We start from the raw sequence: 13570 nt of genomic DNA, 5'->3' as shown, positions 1-13570 counted from the left end.
AAGTCGTGAGCATAATAATACCTTACACAATAGATTATTTTTTAAATCGGTTTTCCAGGAATTACTAGAGCTTATGGCCACCTAGAACAGATCTGTCAACAAAGTGACCCAATACGGCAGCATGACAGACCCGTTCTTCGCGTAGTCTCACCCTATCGGACCAGTGACAGTTGATGGCTTCATTGTCGAAGTCTAGCAGAACTTTAAATTCACTAACCCATACGTCTTACGGCGTTGAGTAAACTCAGGAAGTTTTCTTTAAAGCTACAATATAATAGGCCGCTCAGATTCAACATTTATGTTCATTTGCATCAAGGACTATAATCGTTTGCCAGTATGAATGTTTATCGTCCATACTGTGGAATATTACCGAGCCTAATCTGCATATTTCAGAGTAGAAGAATGTGACCTTGAGCGTGTCAAGACGGAATGTCGCCGTAACAACAGAAATGACGGTGCAGAGTTCAGCTGTTGTACCTGAATGTGGTGTCTCTTGCAGACCGTGGCCGTGAATTGGCTGTGAAACACCACGCAACTCCAATTATTGTCACATGCTCACTGCTGTGACAATTCGGACTTCACACTTCACCGCTAAATGTTGCTGCAAATCTACATTTTGCAAATGTTCTAATGGGATGACTCGTTTCCTCATTTATCGAGTTTTACAGTAGGCATTTCGCGTGTTACTTACGATTAGAGGAACTGCATTTCTTTCAAACTAAATGGGTAAATAACTTTTTTTCCATTCAGCTGAGTACGTACACAAATAAAATAGTTTTAAGATGACTGTCTTCTGGGTTGTTGAGCCTTGTAGCCTGATAGAAGTTAAACGAAGTTTTAGAGGTCCTTGCTGCCTCCATCATCAGGGCGATTAGGACGAAAACTAATAAACATTATGGCTATCTTCTGGGTTGTTGAGCCTTGTAGCCTGGTAGAAGTTAAATGAAGTTTCAGAGGTCCTTGCTGCCTCCATCATCAGGGCGATTAGGACGAAAACTAATAAACATTATGGCTATCTTCTGGGTTGTTGAGCCTTGTAGCCTGGTAGAAGTTAAACAAAGTTTCAGAGGTCCTTGCTGCCTCCATCATCAGGGCGATTAGGACGAAAACTAATAAACATTATGGCTATCTTCTGGGTTGTTGAGCCTTGTAGCCTGGTAGAAGTTAAACAAAGTTTCAGAGGTCCTTGCTGCCTCCATCATCAGGGCGATTAGGACGAAAACTAATAAACATTATGGCTATCTTCTGGGTTGTTGAGCCTTGTAGCCTGGTAGAAGTTAAATGAAGTTTCAGAGGTCCTTGCTGCCTCCATCATCAGGGCAATGATTACAATGGAAATACAAACAATCTTGTTGTCGGTGTTTAATGTATTAACTTTTTTAATTAAAATAATATTAGATATTTAAATAATGACAGTTAATCGTGGCATTGATGGTCCGGTGACGGAACCGAACCAAACTCTCTGAAGTGAAAGGAATTCTTTCTAGTCACTGGGTTATTATTCTGTTCTGACTAAAATGCAGAGACTTCGGTGCGATTCGCTTTAGGTTTTTTGTTCTGAATCACTGAAATGGCTAGTGTCCACTTACATAAGTGTCGAGATCTGTTTGTGACAGAAAGATTTAATTGTGCAGATCTATTTCAATAGTGTGAAGTTGTTCAGTACAGTCTATTGCTGTGAACGTTTCCTATAGGCTAGTTATTGTAACAAGCTAGGAGCAGTACTTTCTAAATTTGTCACATGTTTTCATTCACACGTAAATCTGTTACAATTGTATTATTTTTCAAAGCGGAACAAATCGCATGAGAAATTTAATTTTTTACAGTTTATGTGTGAATGGAAATACTTATTTCAGTGCAGTGCAAATATTTTCCCAAACCGTTTCTATTGTGTTTTTCATAGATCAGTGGTCTTGATGTTGCTTAATCACAAATAAAGATCGCTGTTGCGAAGCTAATCACAATGAGTGGAGAGAAAACTATATTTATTTCTAATTTTTTTAATATTGACTATATCGAAAACATGTCACTTCTTGGTCAGAATTTAGGCTTGAAAACTGGAGAGAAAACCGGGAAGAAAGAAGCTTGGAAGTTCGTAAAGAATGCCATTCCTACTCTGAAAATACAGTTAAATATAAGAACGTGAGAATGTATTAGTTTCTGAATTATTCATATGTGCCTTATGCACAGAATTAACGCCTAACCGTGAAGAAAGAAAGAAAGAGAGAAAGAAAGACATTGGAAAGTGTGGCTTTGTGTGTAGATTAAATTATGCCTTAATATTTGTGTACGAAGGATGATAACAAGATTTGCTGTGCAAATATTATTTGCTTTTAGTGTCGAAAATTGAACAGAATGGCAGGAGACAGGTACATTTAATGACGAAGCACTTCCGGTAATGTGAAGTTGCTGGGTATTTCCGGAAGTGTTGTAGCCCCTGCGTGAACAGTAGCTAGAACATCACGTGGAATGTGTCACGTCAGATCCGGTCACTCGAAAACGTGAAACCCAGACGTCTTTATATTGGTTATACCTGCGCGCTTTCAGTAGAGTCTGAGAATATCCGGTGGTCCATCTCAGAAACTGGTTTTTCCACGCTTGTACTACAATAATTGCTTTCTTAAAGTGACTGCCCTTCACAGAAATCAAATTAATCTATTAATATCGCTTTGGTTACTGTGGAGAAAAGTACGCTTATGGAAATAACTATAAATTTAAAAGCCATGGCGCTGTTTAAAAATATAAAATTTTGTGATGTCTGCACCAGGTGGCGCCTCATATGAAACTTCTAAAAACGTCGAACCACTCTGAAGATGGCACCTGCAATGTTTGTCGATAAGCTGGGTAACTTTCAACCTTCGACGCGTCGCATCCCGGAAAGCCAAGTCCGCTGATAATCATCGGTTGGGCGAGCTCCGTGTTTGACGGCGTTCGGGTGAGTGGAGACAGAAATCTTATTCTGGAAATATGTACAGAGTGAGTGGTGGTGGAGGCTGAGAAGATTTCCACTACAGAAATCCATAGTTGCAGGTTTCTCCCTGTTTGCACTGGAATTTTCGACCTCAGTGTAGTGTTTCGAAATAACCGTGGCTCTCAACTGTACCCTTGTTGCTTGCATTTTAAATACAAACGAATCTGCGTGCCGCACTCAATCCTGCATAACACGGCGACGTCATTACAACGCACTCCTTGCAACAAAATACACAAAATGAAAGCATAATAGCGAGGTTGCTTCCGTCAGCGCTTCTAACCGTGTGTTCACACGTGTCTGTACCACTGTAAGAAAACACGTGACCTTGTGTGCGCAGAAATCGTAGACAAAGGCCGTAATTTACCTTTTACATTATCTGTTCTAAATTTGAAAGATATCAGGATGGATTCGCTACCCAGAGACAGGCCCCCCGTGATATTATCTGTTCCTTCCGTTGGTTAAACAGTATATTTTCAGTATTTCTCAAGTCACAATTTGCAGCAAAATTACGCATTCAGTTCAGAAAAAGTTAACAAATAAACAGGAATAAAAAATAATGACTTACGATTTGAAGTTTCGTTTCTGTTGGAATGAAGGAATCCTCACACCACAGAAATTAATCAAATTACGTTTCTTTCACGTGAGAGTCCAACTGTTTTTGTATTTTGTATGTGTGTATGGTTGTTGTGGTGACTGTACCTGAATGAGGTATGGAGGGGAAGGTATAATTGTGACAGGGCCTGTACTCGTTCGTGTTGAAACTTGCTGTTAACAATTCAGTCTGTCTGTGTCAGTCTGCAAGGTAACAGCTGATTCCAGCGGAGATTTCTGTCAGTCTCTGGTGTGTGTTCTGCAGTGAGGGTGGGGGCATTTCGTAAGGCGCAAGACAGGTGAGTCACAGCTAAGATAATATATAGGACTTCTGCTCCTCTGACGTAGCAAATTTGCTGTACTTTACGAACCAAGTAGACCTACTTCGAGGCTGAGTGAAATGGGGAGTACCGTAAACCGAAATAAGTCTGTTCGATTGGAATGTGATGGTCTGTTTCAAAGTGATTATTTTTGTGATAAGTATATAGTCCATCCGTTTTCTAGACTTCAAAGAGTGGAACCGAACATGTGAAGGTTGTAAAATTTTATTTGGTGAAATAATAGTAACATTAAAATTTAAACAGAAATTAAATAGGAAAGAAGATGTTGATAGAATGTTGAAATTTTTATTTGTACCAGTCGTCTGTTTTTTTTAAAAAAAAATAAGGAAAACTAAAATCTTATAATAGAACCCCAAGGCAAGCCAAAATCATCTTGCTCATCCAGTAATGTGATTTAATAAGGGATGGAAAGTTGGAGTGGGTGTAGGGCTGTTGTCTTCATCAACATGTCCAAATCGGCTCTGGGGCACGTCTTGTAGGTGCTTCTGCTGATCGATCGCTCACTCACCTCCATCTAGTGAGAAGGTTAAGAATGTGTGGAGCTTTACCTCCATTCTCCATACGTATTCATGGGGTGGTGCTTAGGCAGAGTTACAACTTTACGTTTGCTGACAGTTGGACCCTTTAAAGTTATTTGTCATCCCATTTCAATAGTACTATTTTCCGCCAGAATGTGTACAGGTAATTCAAAGTAATACAATAGCCTATAGGACAAAATTAATAATTATGTAATGTAATGAATTCTTCTCGGGTTACGAGCCGTGTCAGGTGGTTAAATGGAGAAATCACTAACGTTTCGAGAACCATCTTCGCTCTTGCCTTGTTGAAACGTCGGTGTTTTCGCCATTTAACCACCTGACACGGCTGGTAGCCCCGAGAAGAATTCATTCTGCTTTGTCACCGTGAAAGCTTCAGATCGTACGTATAAAATAAGAAGCAGAAAAGTGTACTGGGTGGCAGGTAACGTGAAAGGTTCAAAATTTAGTATTATATGAAGTAATAATTCCACATTTTGTTTTGTGAGGTAGCCTTTTACTGAGAGAACATGAGTGTCTATAAACATATTATTCAGCCAAATATTTTGACCTAAAATGGACGTATAAGAGAAATGGAGGGTGTCGGAGAAATTAGAACCAAGTGTTTATACAGGACACGTTCTGTTATTATGATAACGAGATGGAAGACTGAAGTAGACGGGCATGTGGCTTAAATGGGTGGAAAACGGAATTGACAAAAGACTTTGGCGAGGAAACCACGCCAATAGAAGACTGGAAACATGACCGCATTACTCAGATAGAAATTAACGAGATTGGAGATGGACAGAACTGTCTTATAGTTTAAAACGACCGGCTTTGGTTTCCATGATGCTTCTTGTTTTGTTTGTTAATTTAACGACGCTGTCTAAAATTCAGAGTATGCAGCACCAATGTTATTTGGTTGGAAAGTAAGTAGAAGGAAGTTGTCATGGCCCACTTTCAGGCATTTTCGATACCGGGACCTTCTGATTACAACACAGAAATGAGAACCACTTTACCACGACAAAGTTTGGTGTTTCGCCGATGTTGGACCGTCGAGTTAGGTTAGGTACCGGAATGCAATGTATTTCTCCATTAGTCATCTTGATCTTTATCTCTGCACTACGTGGATTTTCGATTCTAATAATTAGTTTTAACAACTGAAGTTTAGTGTTTTGTTTGGACAGTAGAAACAGAGGTTTTGTATATATACGTATATCCGGTTTCCTATTCGTCCACTGTGCGACTGTCTGTTAACTAGCCGGCTTGAATCTCCTACGAGATATCTATTTGACAGGAGATTGGATGCTCCCTAGACCTGTTCTAGATGCAGTGGCAATGACAATAATAATAATTAATACCGCTACTCTTACTAGAGATCGAACCCCGGATGATATAATGGCAGTTTTTTGTACTCGAGAGTACTGAAAGTGCATTTAAAATATTTTCAATGAGTTGTCAGATATAATTAAGTCGTGATGCCTCTGGCTGCAAGGTGAATAAACAGGAAGTCAGCTGATTAGTGTCTGTTGTTGAATGGCTGAGCTATGTTGTGCCTCGTATTGTGTTGGAAACTTACCCGCGTATATACAATTTGCATTGACAGGCAACTTTGACATTTGTCTGGTATTCAAGTTTCAGATACCGTGAGTTAGTAATCTCTGGTTTGCAAGACGTGTGTGGCTGTCTGGAATTTAGATACCAAAAATATCTTCATTCAGTCGGTGAAGGGGAGGGCGGTCTTTTGCTCCTCCAGTAAACCCCATCTAAAACAGATCTGAGCATGGATTGAGTGTAAAATATGTACGTTTCAGTGAATATAAAGGAAGAAACAATATTAAAATTTACCTGTAATGAACTTAAACTGTTCTGAAGTAACTTAACATAGCCTAACGTACTTGGGGTTTCGAGGAAGGCAGAGTTTGGGGAACTGTCTCAGAAAATGAACAGTGACGGTGAAATTCTCTTGAATAAATCTATGGAACTGGCTCGTTTTAGAAGCTGATAGATGCTCAGCTGGTCAAGAAAGTTCTCGCCTTTTATGTAACCAGTGTTCATTACTCCCGCATCCACTCCACATCATTGTATTTGACTGTTTCTTTAACATCGTTTCTAATATTATCTTCCACTCTATGCCAGTGTCTTCCAAGTGATGAAATTTTGTGAAATTTTTTTTTTTTTTTTTTTTTTTTTTTTTTTTTTGAGAATGAGTATGGCTGTGTCCATTTTTCGTAGTCTACGAAGCAGATCAACAGCTTTATATTGCTTTGTTCCGTCACGACTTTCTTCAAGTGCCAATGAACCAACTGAAATAGTCATTTTAGTCGAGAGAAATGCACTTAGGCTACCTGGTATTACACACAGCATGACGTCTGTGTATTAGTTGTGTGATGGCTGCATATAAACTAGTTCGTAGAACACCGTTCTGTTCAGTTGCGTGGCCGATCGCATTCCTTCGATCACTTGAAGCATAACTGAAACTGTCACTCAGCGTTTGTGTAATCGGAATAAAATAGGTATTATTTGGGTTACACTATACTTACACTGTACATAGTCGTTAGTTTTTATGATCTGAATATTATGCCAAGCGTAATTTTACACTAGGGACAGGTCTACGACCCCGGAAATTAAAACACCTGATAATTTAATGTACCGCCGGTTCATGTGTGATGTCTTTGTAAAAATGACTTCAACATATTTTTGTGAAAGAATTTAAATGAAAGTTGTGGATAGAGCGGATGTGTGGTGGACTGGTTTTGAATATGATTCAATGGTAATGAACTTTCTGGTCCCATAAAAGGATGCAAGTTTCTTGATTAAAATAACTGCTGAGGAGTATTGCTGATGCCAAGCTAATGACGCGGACAATAATAATTAAGACGTGCATTGCTGTGTCTGCTTGTCAACAAAATAGATTTCTGTCTGTCTGTCTGTCAAGAAGAATAAGAACGCACGTTGAGGACACAATACATCAAATTTGACTCCATCTTTCGCCTTTTTGTTTCTTTTGTTGTTGTTGTGTGGTCTGTTTCGTTACTGAACTTCTCTTAATAGCTGTAGCTGTTACAAATATGTACGAATAAATCGGTTACGGTTTGGAATACTGTTGTGGTATAATTTCTAGAGCCACAGTCCTGTAATTAAAGATGGAGGAGAGAAAATTGACAGTACTCTTGGGGACATTTGGCTTTCTGGACTGAGTTATCGTTTACCTGATTGTAAAGATAAAAACATCTAAATTTGACATATGCAAATTAGTTAGTTCATTATAAAACTGTATTTTCGCTACCGTTGCATTATCCACAATAAACTACGATTAATATTTTTAAACTACTGTTTTATCTTATTTCACCCAACATATTTTGTGTCTTATTAATATATATTCAATAATTAATATTATAAATCTATGTAAATCTAATGTCTTCGAATATATTTGCTTCAGTCAATATGTGATTAAATGAAATCAACCACTTGAATTACGGATACAAAGATGGGAGGGTAATATTGCATTGGATTAAGGATTGTATATGGCTCAGGAGGTAATTCACTGATGGTACGATGATGATGATGATGATGACAACAAAGAACAACCAATTTTCCTTAGTTTTTACATTCGCATGTCTGTGTTCCTAATAAATTTTAAACCATTAATGCTTTTTATTAAAAGTTGTTCGAATCATGTCACTAAAGGACTGTCATCAGTGATACCAACTTAACAGTTATGCGAACTTTTCAGCACTACTAGTGCTCTATCGTAGGATATTGAAATTTGGTGTGTTAATAGGTTGTGAAGTATTTGTAATTTTGTTAAGATTGTGGTACTGTTGGTGATTACGAACTTTTTGAAGCAAATTTCGGCTTCCCGAATAGAATTTCCAACATCAGGTCTACGGTAAAGGTTAAAAATTGTTTTTCACGAAACTTGCCCCTTCTCTGAAATTTAGTTCCTTTTATTTTGCTAGCATCATGTTCATCACGGCCTGTTGATGCGTCCTTCATGTCATTGTTCTGCCAGGCCTTGATTTTAGCACGAATGTTATTTGTTTGACGTGACATCGTCTTGTTCGGATGTCACGGGCCTTGCTTGTTGGATCATGGACCGGCCGCGGATTCCAGATTCGGATTATGGTCTTGTTTACGCGTCCTTTGGCGATGTACATAAAATGAGTGCATATTGGAGAGTTCATGCCTGTCTCTCTTCGATCAAATTTTGGATTTTGAATTTACAACGAATTTATTGTGGTGACTCAATTTTTGTTTTAATGGGCCCGTTATAACCTTACTTTACACGAAATCGTATAATTTAAACTGTTAACTTAAAAAAATAGCAAACTTATGTTGCGTTATTGTTAGTATTGTTAAGTGGTATTTGTCTACGTACGTGTCTGTCTTATCTTGCAGTATGTGTTTGGTGTTAAGGCTTTTATGTGATGTGTATAAATTTGCGGGTTTTGAATCTCTCCACGTCCCAGTACACCTACGTGATAGCTTTTTCTGTTGAAATTATATTACGTGAACTTGACTATAAATGTAATAATTACGTTTATTTGATTCATTGAGATTATTTGAAAATTAAATTATATAACTTTAGGTTATATGTTTAATATATTTTATCTAAGTAGTATTGTGTTTCTCACTGCTGTCAGTACGTATATATCTGTGCTCTGTGTAATAGTGTCTTGCAGTCAGGTAGAAATTTACGAACGTTTCAGAGATCTTTACCCCAAACGCCTACGTGACGTATAGCGGGACACTTATTTTTACTTACTTTAATCATTACCTTTGCCATAAAAGGGAATGAATTTTGTCGAAATATTCTCTAATAAATCGCACTAATTTAGGTCACGTTCTGTAGGAATTGAGAATCTAAACAACTTCATGGACCAGAGTGTTTTTTTTGTGGAAAATGCGAAGTTTCATCACCGTGTTCACAAGATGATGAAATCGGACCCTGGAACCGGGTTCTTTCTGCGAGAGTACAGCTGTCAGTGTGTGAGTCTGCCCTTAATAGACTGCACCGTCATGGCGGTGCTTAGACACAGGGGAATATTTTTCTTTTACCTTTATGGACTCTCTTAGCATTTTCATGTTATTGCTATGGGATGACGGTGGGGGTTGTGGTATTATTTAAATTTTATTTCAACAGTTACCATGATGATTACTTCTTTCCCGTCTTTCGTCTTAACTTGAATAAAGATGGTAGGATACTATTCAAATGACTAGGGAATCTAGGTGTGACGATCTGGAATAGATTAATTTAATCTGGCGTTCTGTTACGAACTCGATAATAAATATCATTGTTTCGTGAAATCCGAGCAGTTTCTAGAACCAGCTGGGCGAATATTAGCGTTTTTGAGGGACTGTTCTATCTAGAGTTAATTCATATTTTGAATTAATACGAGTTCAGGAGGCTTAGAACTGTTTCTCAAGTCATCTCCTAGAAATCTTTACGCAATCCTCGTAAATATTTGTTTAAACACAAGCCAATGCCACTTCTTAATACAGCATTATTCCTCCACAAACAAATGTACTGACTGTAGCCACATATTTTGTGGCATAGATCGTTACTTCATTTAGACGACAAGGAGTTGTATCGAGGTCAAGAGCGTACAGCCACACAGAGGTCAGTTTCACGCAGATCGCTTTGCCAATTAATTATTCGCAGTATATCTGTTACACTTGTTCACTGATCGTCACAAGGTTCTGAAACAGTTCGGCCAGCTGTCGGCTAGGTTCCTCTAGGATCGAAATGTCTGTAACAGGATCTTACTTTGAGGACACAACTTAAACTGCAGGAAAATAATCGACTCCACCGTACTTCCCTGAATATGAGCGAGGACGTTTGAATACTATTCCCTCCATCTCCGCTTTACTACTGTCAGAGCTTTATGCCTGTATGTGTGTCGCAAGGTATCTCCGAGCTTCGTTGACCGTTACAAAATGCAAACGTTTGCGGCCAGCCTACCTGCCACGGTATGGGGAAGGCGGGGAAGCGAGGCGTCTTTCTCCCCACTGCCCTTTCCCCTCTTACTATGACGTATCTCAGGTTCGTAGATATTTTGCGTCCACCATTAATATTCAAATCAAAACTGTAGGTTCTCGCAGTCATGAGTAAGAAGTCTCCTGGGAAGTTGCGCCGTGTAGTGTAGTAGATGTTCACCGACGTTTCAGAGGAGCTTACTGTCACCGTCATCACGGTGATGATTGAGGTAGTTTATCATTGGTCCGGGGAAAAATGTTGACCACTGCTGTAAGATCTATGTTGCTGGTAACCTCTCACCTCTCCTCACATTCCCAAGTGGTCTCTTCCATTGCAGTTTATAAACTAAAATTATTTATATAGTTCTTACCCTCCCATCCGTGCATGCTGTACGTCCCTAAAATTTATCTTTGATTTAATTACCCTAATGATATTGAATGAAAAAATACATATTGTGAAGCGTCCATTTATGTAAATTTAGTGTAATTTTTGTCATATAATAATAATTATTATTATTGTATCTAGAAATTTTATTATAATGGTAACAATCATAGTAATTACATTATTCTCAGCACACTTTCTGTGAATATTTGAATATCCATCGCATTTACGAAGACTGAATTTCGCTGCCGAGTGTCTACTACTCGGTTTTCGCATTTTGGGGGTACCGGGTGTGTATCTTAGACCAAAGACCCGGTATTCTGAGCGAGGTTTCTCATTTTCCTTAGTCCGCTCTGACAAATGCCACGACAGTATCTTAAATGAGCCAGAGACCACTTCTTTCCATATTTTTCTAGAAGTTTGTGATTCATAAGTCGTCCTATTCTAAGCTTTGTTGTCGTTAAGTAAACCACAAAGAGATAAAATATTTGGGCAGGCAGACCAAAACTTACGAGAGAAACTTGTTTTGCCATGGCAGTCTTACACCCTCTTAACGGTTTCTTCTTGTTCCTATATTTACATGTCTCGCAATTTTACCGTGTCATTAGATCGCACTGTTCTTACTGGATTTCATCTGAAGAGATGGGTATTTTGATGACGTCATATGGTCATGTTTCATGGGGGATTTCCCTTCATAGTCGGGAACGTAACTATGCCAGCACAAGTGCAGTGCAATAACCTGACTGACAACGTCTCCTTATTCATTTATACAGTAGATTCCGTAGTATATTTCTGTAAGTCGTTGAACCAGTACTTTGGAAAAATGACATACAATTGAAATTAGGGGCTTCAGTAGTCTCAGAAATGAAGGATCATTTAAGCCGGAAGTAAGGAAATTTAATCTAGGTTTAATGGATGTAGAGTAGGTCAGATGGGCCAGAGGTGTCATTCAGCAATGATTAGCCATTGTTCAATGGAAATGAAAATACTAATTTACCAGGTCTTCTGGGTCGTGATGCCATCCAGTCCTGTAGGTAGTTATCAACGTTCATCCGAAACGTCAGTAATCAGCAACAAGACTACTGACGTCACAACCAAAAAGACCACAATCAACACATTTGCACTCTGAAGTAACAAGAGATGGAGAAAATTGCATAGTAAGACACTTCATAATTTGGAAATGCTATTACGGTCGTCACACCATGGGGGTTGAGAGAGTCTAGGTGGGGCACACTGGTGAAATGAGAAGGAGATGAAAAGTGCACAGGCCTGGATTATTTAAGTCGACAAACTTGAAAAGAAGAGACCACATGGAAGGCTTAGGCCAGAAATTGTCTGAAATAGTGTGTAATCTTGTGGATTGGATTCATTTGGCTCATGAGTGCTCTAGCGTCATCAAACCTAACTCGGGCTGATCACGCACGTGTTAGTTAAACACTTGAATAAAAATTTGATATCTCTGCAGCGATATAATTAGATGTTTTTGCCTCGGATAATAGTGGTGCAAAGGACGGCACAAACATTTTTACCGCTGGCTATAGCGACATTGACCTGTATGCAATGTACCAGTCGACATTCACCTTAATAAGTGCAACATTGAGTCGACCCGACCGTCAAACCACCCCAATAGGAATACAAATGCTAGTTAAGACCTGAATTGTTTTAATGACTTAATTCTCCTTTGTAACTTTTTAGAACATAATGGCGGAGTCTGTTGACTTAAATGATAATTATATCTATGTAATTGTGTTATTCAAGGAAAATATGAAAATTTCCCTTGCAATTCTCGAAGCACCACACCACGCAGACATGTGGGAATGGAGGAATAACTCCACTCATTCTTAACCTGTTAGAGTCGCCACACGGGAATTTAACCCGCGTAAGGAACCCCGGTACGTGCTGGATAGTGATCTGGGCTTTTATTCATTGTGAGCAGAGAATAATGAATTTGGAAGGTGTGGAAGGAAGCGGTCGTGACCTCATTTAACGTAACTAACCCGTCATTTATCTGGAGCGACTGAGGAGAAAAATAACGCCAGTTAGGATAAAATTCGTACGCTGGACCTCTCGAACCAAGAGTATCACGTTGGACCGTAACGTTCTGAGATAATTATTATTATTCTAAATATATTAATATGGTATTGTCACAGCAGGAAGGCAGGTATTAACGTTGTTTGTATTGATAACGATGATCCATAGGTATTCCGCCATAGCATTCCACAAAGAAGGCTCTCGGCTTTAACTGGTACTTTGTAGTAGAAATCAACACCGCTAACGTGATAGCAAAGTCCTCCATGGGACACAAACCTGCTCCAGTTTCATATACTTTCGACCTTAACATCACATCTCATTGTCGATATTCCATATGTTTCTCCACCAAAATTTTTCATGTATTCTTTGTCTCCCCATCACGTGGTGGAAGCGTATAGGAGCGTGGATGTAAAATTCCACTTATTCTCAACCGTGTGATTTTGGGTTTAGTGGGGGGAGGGGAGGGGAGGGGAGGGGAGGGGGAGAGGCTTAGTATTAATGCATTTTAATTTTCTATATTTAGTGAAAGAATATTACCGTAAACCACAGAAATATGTATTAGAATTGTCATTGCCAACATTGATTCTACCAGGCAACTCTTGAAGACAAAGATGAACTGATAATCACATCACAACGAATACGTCTTTGTTACAGTATTCAGATGTAACTTACACAACGTCCAGCCTATACGTACAGCGTGGTATTTGTAATTGAGTCATATAAAAGGTCAAGGAGATGATTTATGCTGAATGACGTCAAT

The 13570-nt window shown here is 38.8% G+C and overlaps 1 protein-coding gene and 1 long non-coding RNA gene across 3 annotated transcripts in view; one reads left to right on the top strand and one right to left on the bottom strand.

Moving 5' to 3' along the window:
- Window positions 1-13570, top strand: part of LOC110827305 (sodium-independent sulfate anion transporter) — a 67062-nt gene that overhangs the window by 4462 nt on the left and 49030 nt on the right. Inside the window, exon 2 of one of the 2 annotated variants that reach the window (XM_022058873.2) lies at window positions 2768-2935. The gene's annotated coding sequence lies outside the window, so the exon portion shown is untranslated. Of the gene's footprint in view, window positions 1-2767; window positions 2936-3742; window positions 3862-13570 lie in introns of those variants that run through there. The other variant, XM_022058862.2, reaches the window with a different exon arrangement.
- LOC110827348 (uncharacterized) overlaps window positions 1-13570 on the bottom strand; it is a 35816-nt gene that overhangs the window by 3686 nt on the left and 18560 nt on the right. The gene's annotated exons all lie outside the window — the stretch shown is intronic.

Source organism: Zootermopsis nevadensis, unplaced genomic scaffold (assembly GCF_977971745.1).
Source record: "Zootermopsis nevadensis isolate Lab colony 2312 unplaced genomic scaffold, Znev_1.0 Znev_ptg000003l, whole genome shotgun sequence".
Classification (NCBI taxonomy): Eukaryota; Metazoa; Arthropoda; class Insecta; order Blattodea; family Termopsidae; genus Zootermopsis; species Zootermopsis nevadensis.
This window is presented reverse-complemented; position numbering and strand designations above follow the sequence as displayed.